Raw genomic sequence first — 10,121 nt, forward strand, 5'->3', positions numbered from 1 at the left:
TGTTGAAGTCCCTGGTGTCCTGTGGTTTGGTATACTCAATGCTTAAGAAATATCTTGCTTGTCCGAGACCAGAGAATGTCCCGTTTTAAGAAACAAAGGAATAGTATTAGTTGAAAAGAAGCAGACCTTTTCATGGAACTTAAGGAGTCTCTTTACATAGGTCAATCCATCACTTGACTGTTGAAATACAATAAAAGTGGCTGTGGGACCCTTTTTCTTAGGACCCTGGTACTCTTGATTGTGGCAGCCATGAGGTCTCTCGCCATTTCCATTGACTTGTCTGGTGAAAAAGAAGGTTGGATGGCTAACAGCACACCCTCTTCCACCCAGCTTGCCTAGTTATCAGTATGTTCTTGTCTCCTAGTGCCTATAAGAACAAAACAAAGGAAGGAAACAACCATATAAACCATATTGAAAGTTAAAAAAAAGTTGGGCCACCCTTCACAATGCTGCTTGTTCTTCCCCTGATCTTTCCATCTTGAGTAAAAGGAGAACCTGGAATGAAAATTGCTCTGGTTCCTCCAATTTGTTTGCCATTGTTACCTTTTCTGAAGTGTTCCAATATAAAGTGGATTTGTTTTGGCACAAACTATCCATTGGGAAGGAGGATGAAGCCTGAGGTCTTCAAACATCTTGGCCTCCTTTGGACTTGGGTTTGGTCCACCAGAAGCCAACGGGCGACAGATGATCAATAAAGTCTAATTGGTTATTCATGATCATCTCATAAGAAATAGACCCAGTTTGTAAATAATAGGTTTCCAATGTTGGCATCAAATGGTGTAGTCTTCTGCTGGATCATCTGGTATTCTGGTGGGCCAGTCTGGCTCCATGATAGTGTAGGCTTACTTTATATGGCCTCCTACTGCAGAAAATCCCACCAAACTCAAGCCAAACCAATACCACAGGATTAACCGGTACTCTAATGGGCCAAGAGGATTGACTGATCGCATGATACATTATGTCAACCTCACAATTTTGCAATACGATATTTCATAACAAAGCATCTCTTGTTCTTGTCAAACTATAGACAATATCACCGGGCCGGTTGGACGCCCTTCACAACCATTACACAAATTAGCTACTTGTACTTTCATTGTCCGTAATTTACCTGTTTATTGTTCTCCATTGTGCATTAGCCTGGGGTAAAGAAGATGACTTCATCTCATGGGAAGACTTCAATGATATATTGTAACACATCGAATCTTCGACCGCATCACGTTGACTTATGTCTTTGGTTGCCGGCAAGTTTGGCAACATTTTTGAAGGAGAGAAAGTGATTTCTGCTGAATGTTTTGAATACCTGACGGATGAGGAAATGATGAAGCTTTGATATTCGTAGCGGATGGTTGTGGGAACCTGCCGGAGAATGCAATAAAACGAGCGATTACACAATTCTGCCTTTTATTGTATAAATAATGGTATAAATAGAAAAACCAATGGGGCAAACGCTGGTGTTACTGCCTGGTGTGGTATGAGGTGTGAACGATGAATAAAAGAGAAACAATGGAAACATTCTTCCACGCCGTGTTACTTCTACGTCTGTATTGCAGCATTTATTATATATTATTTCCTAAAACTGACTGCTATGGTTCGTAAATAGCGATCATAAAGCCTTAAAGGGGTATTCCCAACCAGAACCACATACATACCTGATAGCTGTGGGTCCTATGTATGGGACTTTTTCAGGATTGAGGATGGCCCAATCCCCTTGGCCTCCTTATGGCTGGTGGAGGTGGTCGGGAAGCCAAGAACAGCCATATGGGCTGTTATACACAGTTAATGTAACCGCTAATGGGAGTTTCATGGAGCACTACATAGTATCACTTCTATAGAACAGGTTCCCTAACAGTTATACAAGGCCAGCCTGAAATGATGTGGATCCCTTGGGTTGCATTAGATTTGATATGAGGCTAAAATGAGGATCAGGGTTAAAGGGATTCCCAGAAAATGCTGGTGTCAGAAAATTCTATAGATTTGTAAATTACTTCTATTTAAAAATTTCCAGAATTCCAGAATGTATCAGCTACTGTATGTCCTGCAGGAAGTGGTGTATTCTTTTCAGTCTGACACAGTGCTCTCTGCTGCCACCTCTGTCCATGTCAGGTTTTCTATAGGGATATGCTGCTGCTCTGGACAGTTCCTAACATGGACAGAGGTGGCAGCAGAGAGCGTTGTGTAAGACTGCAGGACTTACAGATGCTGATAAGTACTGGAAGACTGGAGTTTTTAATTGGAAGTAATTTACAAATCTGTATAACTCTCTGAATCCAGATAATTTAAATACCATTTTTTTCTCTGGAGAACCCCTTAAATTACTGGTCTTTGCTGCAGGGAATGAACACGTGCACACCCTCTGAATTGTTTGGGCAGCAATGATAGGAGATAGATCCTTAAAGGGAATCTGTCACTAGGTTTATTCCACCCTAAATGAGGGCAGCATAAACTAGTGACTTAAATACTGAACAGCATCAACTAGTGACATAAATACATCATTCTGCTCAGCCGTTCTCCTAATATGCTGGAGAATAGGATTCTTGCCACACCCCTCCCCCCGACCTCCAGCTGCTGATTGACAGATGACTGCCTATACACAGCATGGATAGATAACTGCCAATCAGCAGCTGGTGGGCGGAGTTTTCTGCTTCTCATGAATATCCAGGACTACTGGGCTCATGCACATATTAGAGAGGACTACTTATTGTCCATGTTATCCAGGAGGAGATCTCTGGATCAGCTGCACAGAACAATGTAAGTGATACATCATTCTGTTCAGCTTCTCTGTCACTAGTTTAGTACAGGACAGTATATACCTGCTGATAGAGTCTCTTTAAGGAGACCATTATAAATCGACCTCTACATCGGGACTGGCTGACCACCAAGCAGAGAGAAGCAGAGGGAGGGAGACCATCTTACTGATGTTCTCCTTCCTTCCTCTAGTTATTCTGTGGGTCACGGTGACACGCTGAACGCTCTCTCTTGGTCACGCCGCTGTAATTATACATTTATAGGTCTTGTTTAGCCTTTAGATTTCCATGTTAATATCATGTCTCTACATCGACGCTCCCCCCCCTCCCCCCTGGGTCATGACAATACAACCGTCAGATGTAATTCCTATTATTACAGTGTAACCTGTGGGAATATCTCCCGTGACATTATTAAGTCGTTTCTGACAGTAAGATTGGCCGCATCGTGCACAGCGACCTCGCTCTCCAGATCTGCACAGTGTTACTGACCATATTTAGAACTGTAAGAAGTAAAGGATGTGGCTGGTAGACTGGAGGATAACTGAAGTCTATGGCACGCTGACAGCTTAGAGGGTGTGGACACTTTTGCAACCAGTTTCATTGCTGTAAAGCATCTAATTAATTTTTTTTTTAATAGAAGTAAATCACAAATCTCTGGCACTTTCATTTGGCATGGCCATGTATCCCTATGACTCTGGCACTGGCATGTCCCTCCCACTGGTGTTGAACGTCCATCTGGCCCAATCCTTCTGTCCGTCAATATCATGGCGTTCGGCCAACCTTACTATAAGGTGTATGGACCCTTTAAAAGTGGTATTTTCCACAGGATCTGACTGCACTACAGGGTTTATTTGTCATCCATTGAAAGACATAGCTCTTCATAGGAGCTGTCAACACCAAACGCCCAGGTAAAATTTTTGCAAAGTTTTCTCTTTTTTTTTTAGCTGTAACAAAGCGCTGGACCGAGAAGACTTTTCTAGCAAAAAACTATTCCTGGCCTTTAAGGTGGAATTGGTATTTAGTGTATGCCGTCTACTCCCCTCCCATATACATTGACCTTTACTAGCATTCCGCTCAAGCCAGAAATTACATTTTTTTGCAAACTTCATTGATTTTTTTTTCTGTGTCTGTGAAATCCAAATTGTATAGAAGGTGCATAGAATATAAAAAGTGACCATAGGCTTCTAGAAGGCCATAAAAATACTAGACCGTGGTAGGGAACCTTGGCTCTCCAGTTGTTGCAAAACTACAACTCCCATCATGCCTGGACAGTGAAAGCTTTAGCTTTTTTTTTTAAACCAACTGATCTCAGGAAGTGTCAGTGCCGTATGTGGTGTTGTGGCTGGTAGATGGGTGTTGGGTCACTTGGGCCCTTGTCACAGTAGCCAGGAGTGGTGTTGGAACCCACCCCCGGACATCCCCTTACCCAAGTAGTACTGTACTCTGACGGGATAAGCTTGAAGTAGAAGTGTATAAGGTTAAGAATACCCGTACTCATGTTTTATCTTACCACCTTCTGCCCAACTAGTTCAGCGAGTGCCAAGGGTACGAGCCCCAGGCCTTTACAAATGGGTGTACAGACTTTCCAAGGCTACCTCGCTGTGGTAACTGCCCTAAGAATTTAGGAGAGGGATCCCAGGTTTGGATAAGGTTACCTCAGAGGACAGCTACCCCTCTTGAGAGTTTAGCACTGTATACTGGAACAGGTTACTTGCTTGGAAAACTCTATGGGGGAGATTTATCAAACATGGTGTAAAGTGAAACTGGCTCAGTTGCCCCTAGCAACCAATCAGATTCCACCTTTCATTCCTCACAGACTCTTTGGAAAATGAAAGGTGGAATCTGATTGGTTGCTAGGGGCAACTGAGACAGTTTTACTTTACACCATGTTTGATAGATCTCCCCCTATGTCTCTATGTCTTAAGGCCCTATTCCACGGAACGATTATCGTTCGTTTTCGGACGATATCGACCGCTAATCGTTCCGTGGAATAGAGTGCAACGATCAGCCGACATCGTTCATGTCGGCTGATCGTTGCAGTCGCTTGTTTTTAAACATGTTGAAAAAAAAGCGACTGATATAGCAGCGATCTGCTGCCGTCGCTCCGTTGAATAGGAGCGTCGGCAGCAGATGCTGCTATATCCTATGGGCTGCCCGGACGATCAGCGATCCCCCGGGCAGCCCCCCCGCAGCTCCCCGCCGCCCCTCCCGCACTCACCCGCTCGCTGCAGCCGCGTTGAATAGCGGCGGCAGCGAGCGGCGAACGAGGAGCAAACGAGTGCTAATAGCGCTCGTTTGCTCCTCTAAAACGACCCGTGGAATAGGGCCATTAGTCTCCCCACACCAACTCACAAAAGACGACTGATTAAAGACCTCCCACCAGGAACGGACCTCCCTTTTATAGGGGCAACTAAGCATCATAGTGATTGGTGGGGATGTAGAGGAGAGAGAAGACGTGTGACTGGTATAAAAGTGAGGGGAAAGCACCTGCATTTGTAATTGGTTAAACAGTAACATGTGACATAAATAGTTAACCCAATACCTTTCTTCAGCTGTGCTTTAGACAATACAGATAATACATAATACAGTGACACCTAGTGGGGAAAATACATAACACATCTCCTTCATCCCCTTTTTGTGTGATGTCTGACAGATTCTCTTGCCCAGGTGGTATAAAGACTCCATGTCAGGAACAGCAGCAAATCCCCAAAGAAAACCCCTCCTGCTGCTTAGGACAGTTCCTGACATGGACAGAGGTGGCAGCAGAGAGCACTGTGTCAGACTGGAGAGAATACACCGCTTACTGCAGGCCATACAGCAGATGATAAGTACTGGAAGAGTTAAGATTTTTTAATACCCCTTTAAGTACAATATATTGGCCCTTTATCCTACCGCCACCCTAGGTTCTGGCCAGATCTCCCCGATGATTGATTGACACTAAGTAATTTATTTCCTGTGCATAGTTTTGGCTTGTCACCCGATATTATTCAAGTTATAAGCCGTGTAATCCAGTCATACTAGTTCAGCGGAACAAAAAAATAACTTTTCGATACCATGACATGTAATATAAGCCAGTTTTAAAAGTTCATTGGAAATGAAACTTTTTTCTCTAAATTCTTTAGAGATTTATGTGTAGCCTGGAGCAAGGTATCATAGGAACCTATAGTAACATATGGGATGGGCCTGCCCTGCATTCTTGCAGACTGATGTGCACTTATGTCATTGAGTACAGGTTGACCATATTTTGGTGTAACTTAAAGGGGTACTCCAGTAAAAAAAAAATATTTTTCTTTCGAATCAACTGGTTTCTGAAAATTATATTGATTTGTAATTTACTTCTATGTAGAAATCTCTAGTCTTCTTATACTTATCAGCTGCTATATGTCCTGCAGCAAGTGGTGTATTCCTCCCAGTCTGACACAGTGCTCTCTGCTGCCACCTCTGTCCATGTCAGGAACTGTCCAGAGCAGTAGCAAATCTCTATAGAAAACCTCTCCTGCTCTGGACAGTTCCTGACATGGACAGAGGTGGCAGCAGAGAGCACTGTGTCAGACTGGAAAGAATACACCACTTCCTGCAGGGCATACAGCAGCTGATAAGTATGGGAAGACTGGAGATTTTTACAAGTAAATTACAAATCTATATAAGTCATGGAGAAGATGAAGAACATATTGATGATCGGTTCTTATTATAGACAATAAATATGACCATCAGATCCATCACGTAAGGGATAAGATCGGGAAGGAGAAATCAGATCAGTAAGCCGCCTGCCAGGAATCCCAGTTCTTTGGTTGCAGAGAATGAAACAGGAGACGGAGGAATCAATGACGACATCTACTGATGGGAACATGTCATTCCTGACCATTCTCATATGATGGGAGCTGGAGGATAAGGTGGAGCTCCTAGAGACATGATTCCATGCACTTATACATTCATGAACACACACATATATAGCCACATGTGGAAGTGCAGGTATACAGACTTACATAAACATATGCACATCTATATACTAATAATACATACATACATACATATGCAAACATACACAAAGCAGATCATTTCTCAAGTTCTGACCGAGCGTAGAGCAAAATGCAGCAAAGTATTAGTCAGACATAGTGGTTACACAACATTTTGTGGCTTTTTGCTGGCTCTGCATGGTGCACACTAGGTGGCCAGGTAGGGAGGTGAAGGGGGAGTACTCCCCCTTACACCAAACTTACTACATCTGTGCAGTAATTTCATTTCTGGTGACTCGACCATGCAGCCCATTTTTCTTCAGGTGCCTCTTGAAGCAGCCGCACTGCTAGTTTTCAGAGAGTCCTGGATTTCAGCAGATGTTATTTTGGGGGTTTTCTTTACATCCCGAACAATTTTCCTGGCAGTTGTGGCAGAAATTTTTATTGTTCTACCTGACTGTGGTTGGTTTTTACAGATCCCCTGATTTTCAATTTGTTAATCACAGTTTAAACACTGCTGACTGGCATTACCAATTCCTTGGATATCAGAACAAAGTGAAGGTTCTGGAGTGGCCATCTCAGTCTCATGATCTCAGTATCACTGAGCCACTCTGGGGAGATCTCCAGTTCGCAGTTCATGCGAAGGCTTTTTGCCAATAAGAATGGGCAGCTTTACCTTCTGAGAAAATAAAGAGCCTCATCCACAACTACCACAAAAGAAGCTGTGATTAATGTTAGAGGGAGGAATACACGGGATTAAGAACTGGGGGATGGGAGCGTTTGATCAGGGTCGTTTAACTGTTTTTGGTTGTCATTATGATTGAAAAATAGAAAACACAGTAATGTGACAATAAATGGCGTCACTGAAAAAAGGACAAGTAAGCAAAAATTCTGCTGGGGTATGTAAACTTTTGAGCACAACTGTATGCACATTCATAGACACAGCATACACATAGACACATAAATATAGACACATTTATAGACACAGAATACACATAGACAAATACATATAGACACATTTATAGACACAGAATACACATAGACAAATACATATAGACACAGCATACACATACATATAGACACATTCATAGACACAACAAACACATAGACGCATACTGTACATATAAAAACATACATAAAGACACATTCTCAGACACGGTAAACACACAGACACATACATATAAAAATAACATACACACAGACACATACATATAGAAACAACATACACACAGACACATACATATAGAAACAACATACACACAGACACATACATATAAAAATAACATACACACAGACACATACATATAGAAACAACATACACACAGACACATACATATAGAAACAACATACACACAGACACATACATATAGAAACAACATACACACAGACACATACATATAGAAACAACATACACACAGACACATACATATAGAAACAACATACACACAGACACTTACATATAGAAACAACATACACACAGACACATACATATAGAAACAACATACACACAGACACATACATATAGACACTAGATATGAGCTCATCTAAACAAATCGAATCACTGCGCTTGATCACTGCTCTGCTCATCAAGCCGACTGCCTTTTAGCAGAATTCAATCCTGGGAAACTTCTCCCAATTTCCCAGGATTAAATCCAGCTTTTCCTCCGAAACTCGCACAGGAGGGGCAGTGAGCGGTGCAGAGCTGACCGGCAGCCGACTTGCGGAGCACTGATCAAATGAAGCGCTTCGCTCATCTTTAATAGACACAGAGATATGCATATAGACAGCATACACATAGACACCTACATATAGACACATTCATAGACACAGCAAACACATAGAAAAATGCATATAGACACAACACACACATAGACACATACATATAGACAGCATACACACAGACATATACACATAGACACAGCATACACATAGACACATACATATAGACACATTCATAGAAACAGCATACACATAGACACAACATACACATAGACACATACATATTTACACATTCATAGACACAGCATAAACATAGACTCATACACAGACATATACATATAGACACAACATACACAGACATATAAATATAGACACAAAATACACATACATATAGACGCATTTATAGAGACAGCATACACATAGACACATACACATAAACACAGCATACATATAGAAATATACTTGAATACAGATACATACATATAGACACAACATACACACAAAGACATATACATATACATAGACACAGACATATAGACACATTTATAGCCACAGCAAACACATACACACATACATATAGACACAACATACACATATACACATGCATATAGACACAACATACACACAGACACATACATATAGACACAACATACACATATACACATACATATAGACACAACATACACACAGACACATACATATAGACACAACATACACACATACATATAGGATTATACATAAACACAGATATACACAGGCACTTTGCATTGTCTATGACTCTCCTCTCATGCATGGTAGATTGGCCGTGTAAAGTGTCGGCCGGATTTCACATGACCTGAGTACTCAGAATTCATCCGTGTCACTTCTCCTGTGTGAGCGCTAGGAGGGAGGGAGGTGAGAAGTGAAAGGTTTGGTGGAGGAGCCATCACTTACAGTTTTCTCTCTTCTCTCTTATCGCTCGGCTGATTGAAGCTGAAGTCTGCAAACAATGTATTTCCTATAGGGATTTAAAGGGACATCACACACACACACACATACGGCCTATAGACCAAAATGCCAGGAATCCAACCCAATAAGAGCCCTGGATACACGGCCGACAAATCCTGTGCATGTACCAGATTATCAGACATCCTGGATTATTAGATGGCGGAAGTCTAGCTGTATATACTATATACATATAATATACCCCCCCCCCCATACACATGTCCTGATATATTTACTTTAAATCATTTCAGGAAAATAATCCGCCTGCTAGTACACTGACTCTATTCAACATTCAACATGTCCTCTCTTTTTTATTTTTTTTTCGATGTGGAATTTTGGCCGGATATCACAGACTCGGCTCGGGCCGTAGCATGAAATAAAGGCGGCGATTATTACAGGCGTTCAGTCAGACATTGTGCGGCCGTCGCTGGACATCCCAGAGGAGCGGCAGGAGTCGGCCATAATGTTGTATAATAGAAGATGATAGATCTGCGGGGATGGCGGCTCAGCACAGGCAGAGTGGGAGTGCGGGAGGGTGAGAGGCATGAGTTCATAGACTACATCAATGAGGGTATTATTTCAGGACGAGGGGGTTCTGCATGGCCGGCTTCCTGGAATTCTGTTAGTCTGTATTGGCCGGACAGGGATACTGTGGGTGGACGAGACATGAACTGAGATGCCGTATGAAAATGTGTAATTTACAGTATGCGCCAGGGCC

The 10,121-nt window shown here is 42.2% G+C and overlaps 1 long non-coding RNA gene across 1 annotated transcript; it reads right to left on the bottom strand.

Moving 5' to 3' along the window:
• Positions 1–289: 289 nt before the first annotated feature.
• On the bottom strand, positions 290–4,488 carry LOC138784301 (uncharacterized). The gene is made up of 3 exons (XR_011361808.1): positions 4,400–4,488; positions 1,109–1,356; positions 290–367 (listed from the first exon to the last, which is right to left on the bottom strand). It is a non-coding gene; the product is annotated as an uncharacterized lncRNA (long non-coding RNA).
• Positions 4,489–10,121: the final 5,633 nt, after the last annotated feature.

The sequence above is a fragment of the Dendropsophus ebraccatus genome, chromosome 2 (assembly GCF_027789765.1).
Source record: "Dendropsophus ebraccatus isolate aDenEbr1 chromosome 2, aDenEbr1.pat, whole genome shotgun sequence".
NCBI lineage: Eukaryota > Metazoa > Chordata > Amphibia > Anura > Hylidae > Dendropsophus > Dendropsophus ebraccatus.